This window comes from Trachypithecus francoisi, unplaced genomic scaffold (genome assembly GCF_009764315.1).
Source record: "Trachypithecus francoisi isolate TF-2019V2 unplaced genomic scaffold, Tfra_2.0 Lachesis_group20, whole genome shotgun sequence".
NCBI lineage: Eukaryota > Metazoa > Chordata > Mammalia > Primates > Cercopithecidae > Trachypithecus > Trachypithecus francoisi.
The window spans coordinates 26,232,863-26,247,360 of NW_022681466.1; positions in this window are offsets into that span (position 1 = coordinate 26,232,863).

Here is a 14,498-nt window from a genome sequence, read left to right on the forward strand (position 1 = left end):
TTCTCCCTTTGCAATGTGACTTTGGTTTTTCCCTTCATCCACACATGGAGTCTGTTTCCCTACTTCCTGAATCTGTGCTGCCCTTGTGACTTTCACTAATAGAATGCTACAGAGGTGACATCTGAGACTTCTGAGGCTCAGCCTTAAAAGGCCTGTAATCCCAGCACTTTGGGAGGCCAAGGCGGGTGGATCACGAGGTCAGGAGATCGAGACCATTCTGGCTAGCATGGTGAAACCCTGTCTCCACTAAAAAAAAAAAAAATACAAAAAATTAGCTGGGTGTGGTGGTGGGCACCTGTAGTCCCATTTACTCAGGAAGCTGAGGCAAGAGAGTGACATGAACCCAGGAGGCAGAGCTTACAGTGAGCCGAGATTGCACTGCTGCACTCCAGCCTGGGCAACAGAGCAAGACTCCATCTCCAAAATAAAAAGGCTTTGCAACTGCTACTGTCATCTTCATGGAATGCCCCTGTCATCATGGAAATAAGCCTGGTCTAATTACTGGGGAAGAGGAGTCTTTCAAAGGAGAGGCATGACATACTGGTTGAAAGCCTCAGGTGACTGACAAACATGTGACTGAGTCCATTTGGGTCAGCCAGCCACCAGCTGACCTGAAAACCGACCATAAATGGATGAGTCAGCCCAGCTGTTACCATGTGGAACAGAGATGAGCCATCCCAGCTGAGCCCTATCAAATTGACAACCGAAAGACTTGCTAGGGGATAAAAAGATAATGTCTATACCTAGTTCTTAGGTTTGCTGAGTTTTAATCTCCATGGCCTCTTGACACCAAGCCAGGGAAACAAAGATGGCTCCAACATGAAGGCTGAAGACTCTGCCTTGGCCACTGCCAAGATTACTTTCTCAGGTTCAAACAGTCTTTTCTTGTTTCATATACCCATGACACAGGAGCTGATGGTCCTTTGGACTAGTTACAATGAAGGACCATTGGGCCTGTTCATTTTTCCCTGGGGTTGAACCAACCACTGAGCTAAAAGAGGTTATGTAAAGCAAACTGACATTGATAAAGAAAAACCCTGAGCAGGACTCAGGATTTTTCATGGATCTGTGAATCTTGGCATCTCCTTGTAAAACTCAGAGTATGTAAGTGAGTCATGACCCTGTTGTACTTTTGTCCTTTGCTTTTCATATTAAAAGTCATGGAAAATACTTTCTTAACTGAGAAAAAAATACAAACGAGTGAAACAGAAGGAGGTGTTCATCAGAAACAGGCAAAAAATGCACCAGTCTCCAAGTAGCAGTGATAATTTAACTTGAAATAGTTTTGTTTTGAGGACACTTAAAGAATGGTGGTTTTGACATATTTTCCTCCATCCTCCTCTGTCCATCATGAGATGTTTGTTTATATTGGAGCTTCAGGTAGAAAAGCACGTTTTGGGACAACTGTCTTTACTTTCTGAACATTTATCCTTTTTGTGGAGAAGGATTAAAATACTTTGTACATGTGTAATTTCAGGTTTCCTGTTCTTCTCACTTTTCATTCCACTTGTCCCCTTTGAGGGTAGAAAATACTAGAGGAAAATGTTGATTTCTGATGAAAATAATGCAATTATTGATTTTCCAAGCTATCTTTGAAACGATTAAACTACTGATCAATTTATGCATATTACATAGTTCCTCTAAAAATAGTTTTCCAGACCTCAAAAATACAAGTTCATGGAGATTATTATGTTAAATCAGCCAGGCACAGAAAGACAAATGTTGCATGTTCTCTCATAGGTAGGAGCTAAAAAGTTGATCTCACGGAGGTAGAGAATAGAATTATATGTACTAGAGGTTGGGGAGGGTGTGCAGTGGGAGTGGGGGATGAAGACAGATGGGTTAATGGGTATAAATATACAGTTACATAAAAAGGATAAGTTCTAATATTCAGCAGCAGAGTAGAGCAATTTTAGTTAACCACAGTGTATTACACATTTCAAAATATTCAAGAGTACTTGAAATATTCCCAACACATAGAAATGATAAATACTCAAGGTGATGGATACCCTAAATGCCCTGATTCAATGATTACACATTCTATGCATGTAGCAAAATACGCTACCCCCAAAACATGTACAAATATTACTTATCAAAAAAGTACAAGGTCATCTCCTATTACTACATTTAAATTAGAGGAAACTCTGCATTGCTAAAAGTTCTTCTGCAAAGTGTATATACACTTGAATACTCTTCTGTTTGGTATAGTCCTTCTGGCCCATTGATCCCAGGCAGCCCTATGGTTAAAAGGGCAGGGACTATACCCAGGGACTATAATGTACACATAAGATCACGGGAAATATAGTTCAGATAGAAAATCACACTTTAGCCTTCCCATACTTGATAATGAACCGACATAATAGTTAACTAGGCAGTTTTTGCTTATTCATGCACCCAAAATCTGTTTCTTCTTTCTGTAGTTATACATGGGGCAGCCAAGAAAAATTATGACTCTATTAGTATCATTGTAGAATCTTTTCCACTCTAAACCTCTGCTAGGTAAACTTCTGGGTTTTCTCTTTGACTTTTCACCATCCTTTCATCTGCATTCTTCCCTCTATCCAGCTAAGATTACTTGAGAGAAAAAATAACAATGACAGATGGTGAGAAGGAGGAAGGGAAAGGAAGACTGCAAGGGGTGTTGAGACAGGCAAGGCTGCTTATTAGAACCTCCTTGGGAGTGTTTTTAAAATGCCAATGTGAGGACTCCCGGGCAAGACGGCTGAATAGGAACAGCTCTAGTCTGCAGCTCCTAGCAAGATCAATGCAGAAGGTGGGTGATTTCTGCATTTCCAACTGAGGGTACCCAGTTCATCTCATTGGGACTGGTTAGACAGTGAGTGCAGCCCACGGAGGACCAGCAGAAGCAGGGTGGGGCATTGCCTCACCTGGAAAGTGCAAAGGGTCTGGAAACTCCCTCATTTAGCCAAAGGAAGCAGTGAGGGACTGTGCCGTGAAGGACGGTGCTATCTGGCCCAGATACTATGCTTTTCCCATAGTCTTTGCAACCAGCAGATTCCCTTGGGTGCCTATACCACCAGGGCCCTGGGTTTCAAGCGCAAAACTGGGCAGCCATTTGGGCAGACACCAAGCTAGCTGAAGGAGTGTTTTTTCATACCACAGTGGTGCCTGGAATACCAGTGAGAGAGAACTGTTCACTCCACTGGAAAGGGGGCTGAAGCTAGGGAGCCAAGTGGTCTAAATCAGCAGATCCCACTCCAGTGGAGTTCAACAAGCTAAGATCCATTGGCTTTAAATTTTTGCTGCCAGCACAGCAGTCTGGCGTTGACCTGGGATGCTCAAGCTTGGTGGGGAGAGGGGCTCTGTCATCATTGAGGCTTGAGTAGACAGTTTTCCCTTCACAGTGTAAACAAAGCCACAGGGAAGTTCAGCCTGGGTGGAGCTCACCACAGCACCGCAAACCTGCTGTAGCTAGACTGCCTCTCTAAATTCCTCCTCTCTGGGCAGGGCATCTCTGAAGGAAAGGCAGCAGCCCTAGTCAAGGGCTTATAGATAAAACTCCCATCTTGCTGGGACAGAGGACCTGAGGGAAGTGGCAGCTGTGAGCACAGCCTCAGCAGACTTAAACATTCCTGCCTGCTGGCTCAGAAGAGAGCAGTGAATCTCCCAGCACAGCGCGGGAGCTCTGCTAAGGGACAGACTGCCTCTGTCTGGTACTAGCCACTGGAAAAGTCAAGTAGGTCCCTGATCACTGTGCTTCCTGATATGGAGACACCTCATATAGGAGGGTTCCAGCTGGCATCTGGCGGGTGCCCCTGTGGGACAAAGCTTCCAGAGGAAGAAGCAGGCAGCAATCTTTGCTGTTCTGCAGCCTTCATTGGTGATACCTAGGAAAACTCCAACAGACCTGCAGAAGAGGCACCTGCTAGAAGGAAAACTAACAAACAGCAATAGCATCAACAAAAAGGACAACTGTGCAAAAACCCTATCCAAAGGTAACCAACATCAAAGACCAAAGGTAGATAAATTCACAAAAATGAGAAACCAGTGCAAAAATGCTGAGAATTCCAAAAACCAGAATGCCTCTTCTCCAAAGGATCACAACTCCTTGCCAGCAAGGGAACAAAACTGGATGGAGAATGAGTTTGATGAATTGACAGTAGTAGGCTTCAGAAGGTGGGTAATAATAAACTCCTCTGAGCTAAAGGAGCCTGTTATAACCAATGCAAGGAAGCTAAGAACCTTGATAAAATGTTACAGGAACTGCTAACTAGATTAACCAGTTTAGAGAAGAACATAAATGACCCTGATGGTGCTGAAAAACACAGCATGAGTACTTTGTGAAGCATACACCCAAGTATCAATAGCCGAATCGATCAAGTAGAAGAAAGGATTTCAGAGATTGAAGATCAACTTAATGAAATAAAGCCAGAAGACAAGATTAGAGAAAAAAGAATGAAAAGGAATGAACAAACCTCCAAGAAATATGGGACTGTGTGAAAAGACCAAACCTATGTTTGATTGGTGTACCTGAAAGTGATGGGGAGAATGGAACCAAGTTGGAAAACACACTTCAGAATATTATCCAGGAGAACTTCCCAAACCTCGCAAGACAGGCCAACATTCAAATTCAGGAAATACAGAGAACACCACAAAGATACTACTCGAGAAGAGCAACCCCAAGACACATAATCATCAGATTCACCAAGGTTGTAAATGAAAGAAAAATGTTAAGGGCAGCCAGAGAGAAAGGTCGGATTACCCACATAGGGAAGCCCATCGGACTAACAGCAGATCTCTCAGCAGAAACCCTACAAGCCAGAAGACAGTGGGGGCCAATATTCAATATTCTTAAAAGAATTTTCAATCTAGAGTTTCACATCCAGCCAAACTAAGCTTCATAAGTGAAGGATAAATAAAATCCTTTACAGACAAGCAAATGCTGAGGGATTTTTGTCACCACCAGGCCTACCTTACAAGAGCTCCTGAAGAAAGCACTAAATATGGAAAGGAAAAACTGGTACCAGCTGTTGGAAAAATATACCAAAATGTAAAGACCATCAACACTATGAAGAAACTGCATCAACTAATGGGCAAAATGACCAGCTAGCATCATAATGACAGGATTAAATTCATGTATAACAATATTAACCTTAAATGTAAATGGGCTAAATGCCCCAATTAAAAGACACAGACTGGCAAATTGGATAGAGTCAAGATCCATCAGTGTTCTGTATTCAGGAGACCCATCTCATGTGGAAAGACACACACAGGCTCAAAATAAAGGGATAGAGGAAGATTTACCAAGCAAGTGAAAAGAAACAAAAAAAGGTTGTAATCCTAGTCTCCAATAAAGCAGACTTTAAACCAACAAAGATCAAAAAAGACAAAGAAGGGCATTACATAATTGTGAAAGGATCAATGCAACAAGAAGAGTGAACTATCCTAAATATGTGTACACCCAATACAGAAGCACCCAGATTCATAAAGCAAGTTCTTAGAGACCTACAAAGAGGCTTAGACTCCCAACAATAACAGTAGGAGACTTTAACATCCCACTGCCAACATTAGATCAATGAGACAGAAAATTAACAAGGATATTCAGGACTTGAACTCGGCTCTGCATCAAGTGGACCTAATAGACATCTATATACTCTCCACCCCAAATCAACAGAATATACATTCTTCTCAGCACCACATAGCACTTATTCTAAAACTGACCACATAATTGGAAAACACTCCTCAGTAAATGCAAAAGAATGGAAATCATAACATTCTCTCAGACCACAGTGCAATCAAATTAGAACTCAGGATTAAGAAACTCACTCAAAACCACAAAACTACATGGAAACTGAACAACCTGCTCCTGAATGACTACGGGGTAAATAACAAAATTAAGGCAGAAATAAGTTCATTGAAACCAATGAGAACAAAGATACAGCGTACCAGAATCTCTAGGACACAACTAAAGCAGTGCTTAGAGGGAAATTTATAGCACTAAATGCCCGCATGCAAAAGCGGGGAAGATCTAAAATTGACACCCTAACATGATGAAAAGAACTAGAGAAGCAAGAGCAAACAAATTCAAAAGTTAGGAGAAGACAAGAAATAACTAAGATCATAGCAGAACTGAAGGAGATAGAAACACGAAAAGCCCTTCAAGAAGTCAATGAATCCAGGAGCTGGTTTTTTGAAAAGACTAACAAAATAGACTACTAGCCAGACTAATAAAGAAGAAAAGAAAAAGAAACACAATAAAAAATGATAAAGGGGATATTACCACTGATCCCACAGAAACATACACTACCATTAGAGAATACTATAAACATGTCTATGCAAATAAACTAGAAAATGTAGAAGAAATGGATAAATGCCTGGACACATACACCCTCTCAAGTCAAAACCAGGAAGCCAAATCCCTGAATTGACCAATAACAGGTTCTGAAAATGAGGCAGTAATTAATAGCCTACCAACCAAAAAAGTCCAGGACCAAATGGAATCACAGCCGAATTCTACCAGTGGAACAAAGAGGAGCTGGTACCATTTCTTCTGAGACTATTCCAAACAATAGAAAAAGGGGGACTCCTCCCTAACTCATTTTATGAGGCTAGCATCCTCCTGATACCAAAACCTGGCAAAGACACAAAAGAAAATTTCAGGCCAATATCCCTGATGAACATCAGTGTGAAAATTCTCAATAAAATACTGGCAAATCGAATCCAGCAGCACATCAAAAAGCTCATCCATCACGATCAAGTCAGCTTCATCCCTGGGATGCAAGGCTGGTTCAACATATGCAAATCAATAAACATAATCCATCACATAAACAGAACCAATGACAAAAACCACATGATTATCTCAATAGATGCAGAAAAGGCCTTCTATAAAATTCACCCCTTCATGTTAAAAACTCTCAGTAAGCTAGGTATTGACGGAACTTATCTCAAAATAATAGCTATTTATGACAAACCCTCAGCCAATATCATACTGAATGGGCAAAAGCTGGAAGTATTCCCTTTGAAAATTGGCACAAGACAAGAATGCCCTCTCTCTCCACTCCTATTCAACATAGTATTGGAAGTTTTGGCCAGGGCAATTAGGCAAGAGAAGTAAAGCATATTCAAATAGGAAGAGAGGAAGTGAAACTATCTCTGTTTGCAGATGACATGATTGTATATTTAGAAAACCCCATTGTCTCAACCCAGAAACTCTTTAAGCTGATAAGCAACTTCAGCAAAGTCTCAGGATACAAAATCAATGTGCAAAAATCATAAGCATTCCTATACACCAATAATAGCCAAATCGTGAGTGAATTTCCATTCACAATTGCTACAAAGAATAAAATGCCTAGGAATACAACTTACAAGGGATGTGAAGGAGCCCTTCAAGGAGAACTGCAAACTGCTGCTTAAGGAAATAAGAGGACACAAACAAATGGAAAAATATTCCATGCTCATGGATAGGAAGAATCAATATTATGAAAATGGCCATACTGCTCAAAGTAATTTATAGATTCAATGCTATTTCCATCAAGCTACCATTGAATTTCTTCACAGAATTAGAAAAAACTATAAATTTCATATGCAACCGAAAAAGAGCCTGTATAGCCAAGACAATCCTAAGGAAAAAGAGCAAAGCTGGAGGCATCAAACTACCTGACTTCAAACTATACTACAAGGCTATGGTAACCAAAACAGCATGGTACTGGTACCAAAACAGAGAGATCAATGGAACAGAACAGAGACCTCAGAAATAACATCACACATCTGCAACCACCTGATCTTTGACAAACCTGACACACGTAAGCAATGGGGAAAAGGTCCCTATCAAATAACTGGTGTTGGGAAAACTGGCTAGCCATATGCATAAAACTGAAACTGGACCCCTTCCTTACACCTTATATGAAAATTAACTCAAGATGGATTAAACATTTAAATGTAAGACCTAAAACCATAAAAACCCTAGAAGAAAACCTAGGCAATACCATTCAGGACATAGGCATGGACAAAGACTTCATTACTAAAACACCAAAAGCAATGGCAACAAAAGCAAAAATTGACAAACAGGATCTAATTTCAATGAAAGAGCTTCTGCAAGCAAAAGAAACTATCATCAGAGTGAATAGGCAACCTACAAAATTGGAGAAAATTTTTGCAATCTACCCATTTAACAAAGGGTTAATATCCAGAATCTACAAGGAACTTTAACAAATTTTCAAGAAAAAGACCCCATCAAAAAGTGGGTGAAGGATATGAAAAGACATTTTTCAAAAGAAGACATTTATGCAGCCAACAAACATGGAAAAAAGCTCATCATCACTGCTCATTAGAGAAATGCAAATCAAAACCACAATGAGATATTATCTCATACCATTAGAATGGTGGTCATTCAAAAGTCAGGAAACAACAGATGGTGGAAAGGATGTGGAGAAATAAGAATGCTTTTACACTGTTGGTGAGAGTGTAAACTAGTTCAACCATTGTGGAAGAGAGTGTGGCCATTCCTCAAGGATCTAGAACTAGAAATACCATTTGACTCAGCAATCCCATTACTACGTATATACCCAAAGAATTATAAATCATTATCCTATAAAGACACATGCACATGTATGTTTATTGCAGCACTATTCACAATGGCAAAGACTTGGAACCAACCCAAATGCCCGTGAATGATAGACTGGATTAAGAAAATGTGGCACATATACACCGTGGAATACTATGCAGCCATAAAAAATGAGTTCATATCTTTTGCAGGGACATGGATGAAGCTGGAAACCATCATTCTCAGCAAAGTAACACAGGAACAAAAAACCAAACATTGCATATTCTCACTCATAAATGGGAGTCGAACAAGAGAACATGGGCACAGGGAGGGGAACATCACACACCAGGCCTGTCGGTGGGATGGGAAGCAAGGGGAGGGATGGCATTAGAAGGAATACATAATGTAGATGATGGGTTGATGGGTGCAGTAAGCCACCACGGCACATGTATAGCTATGTAAGAAACCTGCACGTTCTGCACATGTATCCTAGAACTTAAATTATAATAACAAAAGTAAATACCAATACATGGGCCTCTGATTTAACTGGTCTAGGGATTGGCATTTTAATAAAACTGCCTAGGTGATTCAACTGAGCATCCAGTATTTAGGGCCATTGAAGTTGAGATTTGATTGATGAGGGCTTGGAAAGGAGGAGGTTCCAGTGTAGCTTTGGCTTGTGGGAAAATTGGAAACCACGATGATTAGGAAGAGGATTTGAGGAAGTGTTAAGTAGTAGTGCTGTGGGCGCACTTGGTTTTTCAGGTTGCTCGCTTGGCCCTCTTCCAAGTTGTATTTTCCTTTTTTTTTTTTCTAACTGTTCTAAAGCTTTTTAATATACTTTCACTCCTGTTCTTAAAAAAAAAAGTAGTGCTGTAGATTATAAATTGGATCTTTAATATGTTTTTCCTGACAGATGCATATAGAATTAAAGTTGCTTTGGTTGCTATCTAATCTGTAGTCTTTGATGACAACATCATGTTATGGCAAGACTTTTCCTTGTCTGGATTCACCAGTCCTCTTTATAGGATTTAAAATGAGGGGATCTGTAGAGCTCTCCATGAACCTGTGAAGACCCTGTGGTTCTCACCTTTCAACACTCTATATACAAACTCCCTGTCTCCCCTGACAAAACTGTCCAAGAGACCATTTCCAAGAAGGACATAACCAGATCTGATTATCCACCTCCTTGTAAGCCAGTGTTTTCCAACTTATAGAGTAGTGGAATCAGTTCCATGTCTTGTGACCTGTATGTTGTCTTTCTAATGAAAACAAACTAGACAAGGAAATAGATTTAAAAAACAAGCTGTGTGACAGATAGTAAAGGCAGGAATCAGTTGTTAAAACCTTTGTTTCACCATATGTACATTAATGCAGCATTTCTTATATTTTTATATTAGTATTTTTAAAATTTAAATGGACAAAAATATATATATTTGCTATGGTTTGAATATTTTTGTTTCTCCAACATTCATATGTTGAAATCTAATTCTCAATGCGTTGGTAAGGTGGTGCTTTTGGGAAGTAACCAGGTCACAATGGCAGAGCCCACATGAATGGGATTAGTGCCCTTATAAAAGAGGTTTGAGGGAATTCTTTTGCCCATCTGCCATGTAAGGACTCAGCAACAGGGCACCATCTATGAAGCAGAGAGCTTTCACCAGTCATTGAATCTGCTGTTGCCCTGATCTTGAGCTTCCCAGTCTCCAGAACTGTTGTTTGTAAATGACATGATCTAAGATACTTTGTTCTGGCAGCCCAGATAGACTAAGACAGTATACAACATGGTGTACAATGATTGTATGTACATGGTGTACAACATGGTGTGTGTATACACAATATAACAATATATTGTATACTTGAAAATTGCTAGGAGAGTAGAATCTAAATGTTCTCACTACAAAAGAAATGTTAAGTATGTAAGGTAATGGATATATTAATTATCTTGATATAGCTATTTCATAGCTAAATTATACATTATAAGTGTGTGTGTGTGTGTGTGTGTAAGTTCAAGATCAGGGGACCAGAAGATTCAGTGTCTGCCTCACAGATAGTGCCGTGTTGCTGAGTCTTCACTTGGCAGACGGGCAAAGGTACTCCCTGAAACCCCAAACCTATATATGTGTGTGTGTGTGTGTGTGTGTGTGTGTGTATGTGGGTGGGTGGGTGTATACATATCATGTATAATGTATAATTTAGCTATGAAATAGCTAAATCAAGCTAATTAATATATCTATTACCTTACATACTTAACATTTCCTTTGTAGTGAGAACATTTAGAATCTACTCCCCAAGCAATTTTCAAGTATACACTATATTGTTAACTATAGTAAGTAGGTTGTACAATAGATCTCTTGAACTTATTCCTTCCGTGTAACTGAAATTTGGTATATTTTGACCAACATCTCCCCAAACCCCTCACTCTCAGTCTCTGGTAACCACCATTTTACTTTCTGATTTTGAATTGGACTTTTCAGAGTCCACATATAAGTGATATCATGCAGTAACTGTCTTTCTGTGCTTGACTTATTTTACTTAGCATAATGTCCTCCAAGTTTATCCATGTTGTTGAAACTAAGAGGATTTCCTTATTTTATTTTTATTTTTATTTTTTTTTTAAGGCTGAAGAGTATTCCATTGTGTATATGTGCCACATTTTAAAAAAATCCATTGATGGGCATTTAGGTTGATTTCATGGTTGGTTATTGTGAATAACACTACATTGAACATGGGAGTTCAGTTATTTCTTTGGCAAACAGATTTTATTTCTTTTGCATACATACCCAGAAGAGGAATTGCTGGATCATACGGCAGTTCTACTTTGATTTTTTTTTTTTTTCTTTTTGAAACAGAGACTCATTCTGTTGCCCAGGCTGGAATGCAGTGGTGCGATCTCGGCTCACTGCAACCTCTGTCTCCTGGGTTCAAGCGATTCTCCTGCCTCAGCCTCCTGAGTAGCTGGGACTACAGGCACCCGCCACCACGCCTGGCTAATTTTTGTATTTTTAGTAGAGATGGGGTTTCGCCATATTGGCCAGGCTGGTCTCAAACTCCTGACCATGTGATCCGCCTGCCTTGGCCTCCCAAAGTGCTGGGATTACAGGTGTGAGCCACCACGCCTGGCCTGTTTTAATCTTTTTGAGGAACCTCCAGGTTGTTTTACATGATGTCTGTATTTATATTAGTGTTGCTATGAGGTATTTCTTTTGGTGAATTTCAGTCAGTAGTGATTGATAGCCATTGCCCTAAGTGACCACAAGGACCAGTTGCATCATACCCTTATGTGTGTTTACCCCACTTACCAAGACTTTCAAGCTTCTTCTTTGACCCATTTTCACCCAGACTCTCATCTGCTTATGGGTCTGTACATCCCCCGGATGTACATGACCCAATGTATCACCGCTTTAACTCTTCAGACCTTTCCACTCTGCCGTTTGGAACTCATTGGTCTGTTAATAGCAAAATTCCCAGCACTCTCACTCTATTTATAACATTACTTCTTTTCCTTGCTCTGTATGAAAACTGACTCTCCCCTGAAGCCACTGATTCCCCTATATCCTCTCATGTTATAGCTTTTCCTTCCCCCACTTCCTGCCAACTACTGGTCCTGAAGGTACTGTTTGTTCCTCATGCTCACTTCCAGACCATTGTTTTTTCTGCATCCTTAAAGAACCCAGCTCCGGCCGGGCGCGGTGGCTCAAGCCTGTAATCCCAGCACTTTGGGAGGCCGAGACGGGCGGATCACGAGGTCAGGAGATCGAGACCATCCTGGCTAACGTGGTGAAACACTGTCTCTACTAAAAATACAAAAAACTAGCCGGGTGACGTGGCGGGCACCTGTAGTCCCAGCTACTCGGGAGGCTGAGGCAGGAGAACGGCGTGAACCCGGGAGGCGGAGCTTGCAGTGAGCTGAGATCCAGCCACTGCACTCCAGCCTGGGTGGCAGAGCGAAACTCCGTCTCAAAAAAAAAAAAAAAAAAAAAAAACAACCCAGCTCCTTCAGAACATAGCATCCATTGCCCTTCATTGTTGCAGTCTTCTTCAGTTCTGATGGTTAAACTCATCCATTGAAAATTAGAGCAACTGGCCGGGCCCGCTGGCTCACGCCTGTAATCCCAGCACTTTGGGAGGCCGAGGCGGGTGGATCACAAGGTAGGAGATCGAGACCATCTTGGCTAACATGGTGAAACCCCGCCTCTACTAAAAATACAAAAAATTAGCGGGGCGTCGCGGAGGGCACTTGTAGTCCGAGTTACTCAGGAGGCTGAAGCAGGAGAATGTCATGAACCCGGGAGGCGCAGGTTGCAGTGAGCCGAGATTGCGCCACTGCACTCCAGCCTGGGCGACAGAGCAAGACTCCATCTCAAAAAAAAAAAAAAAAGCAACTGTTTTTGCTTCTTTCTGTCCATCCCCAGTCCTGCCATCATTCTTGGTATTTTCAGAATCCACATGGATGACCCATCCAGTGTCCTGGCTTTTCGGTTCCTTGGCTACCTCACCTCCAATGATTGTGTCCTTCACCACACTCAGCCAGACGTTGTCATGGTCGTACACTAGACCTGTGCTGTTCAATACAACAGTAACTACCCACATACAGCTGTCTAAATTTGAAATTAATAAAATATAATAAAGATTAGTCCTTCAGTAGCACCAGCCATATTATAAGTGCCCAATTGCCCTGTGTGATTAGTGGCTACCGTATTGAAGAGCATAGATGTAGAATATTTCCATCACTGCAGAAAGCTCCATAGAACAGTGCTGCACTAAGACCTTGTCATTACAGTTTCAAGCATTGTACTTACAGACTACCATCTCACATTATTGCAGTTGACTACCTCACATGCTTCACTCTAGTAACTCTTTGACTCCACCCAGATCTTCAATCCACTAATCTCAACACTTTCCATTGTCCATTATCTTTCTCATGACCCCACTTTCCTGTTACCCAACTTAAATTTCAAGGCCCATATTTATAGCCCTTTGCATAAATCTTTTGTTATGGAGCAACTCTCTTGCTCCTATTTCCCCCATCTCACTCAGTAAGACAAACACTATCTCAGGTTAACTCTCTCCTCCTACACTGTATCTCCACCCATGGAAGCTGAATGTAACTGAAGAAAAATTATAACTGTAATGACTGTTTGACCTGAAATTCATGACCACAAAACAAAAATAGCAAACACCTAAAAATAAATCTAAAAGACTTTGACAAAACTTGTACCTAGAAGATGAAAAAAATTAAGAACAATGTAAAAACAAATAGATTTAATATGTTCGTGCAAGGAAAAACTCAAGATTTGAAAAGTCAACATTCCCCAAATTGATTATATATGCAATGCAATCTCAATACAAGTTAAAACTTTGTTCTTTTTAAATTGACAAGCTGGTTCCAATGATCATTTGGAAATACAAAAGACCAGAAATAACCAAGGTGCTTTTGAATAAGAAGAAGGTGGAGGATTTGTTCAAGACTTTTTTTTTTTTTTTTGAGACGGAGTCTCACTGTCACCCAGGCTGGAGTGCAGTGGCCGGATCTCAGCTCACTGCAAGCTCCGCCTTCCGGGTTTACACCATTCTCCTGCCTCAGCCTCCGGAGTAGCTGGGACTACAGGCGCCCGCCACCTCGCCCGGCTAGATTTTTGTATTTTTTAGTAGAGACGGGGTTTCACCGTGTTAGCCAGGATGGTCTCGATCTCCTGACCTCGTGATCCGCCCGTCTCGGCCTCCCAATCAAGACTTATTTTAAAGGATTTCAAAACTCATTCTAGAGTCAAATAATTTACAGTGTTATTATACTAGTTACCAATTTATTGACTTTTAGCTCCAAATGCACCCTTCTTTGCTCTGCTTTGTGATAGTAGAGCTGGACCCTGGAAACATTTCAATGCCAGGTGGTGGAATATTAGGCTTTGTCAGGAATGGGCACTGGAGGGACACTGCAAGGCGTAGCAGAAGGAGGAAGAGGGTGTTTCTTTAGGTTCTAGGATGCTTTTCT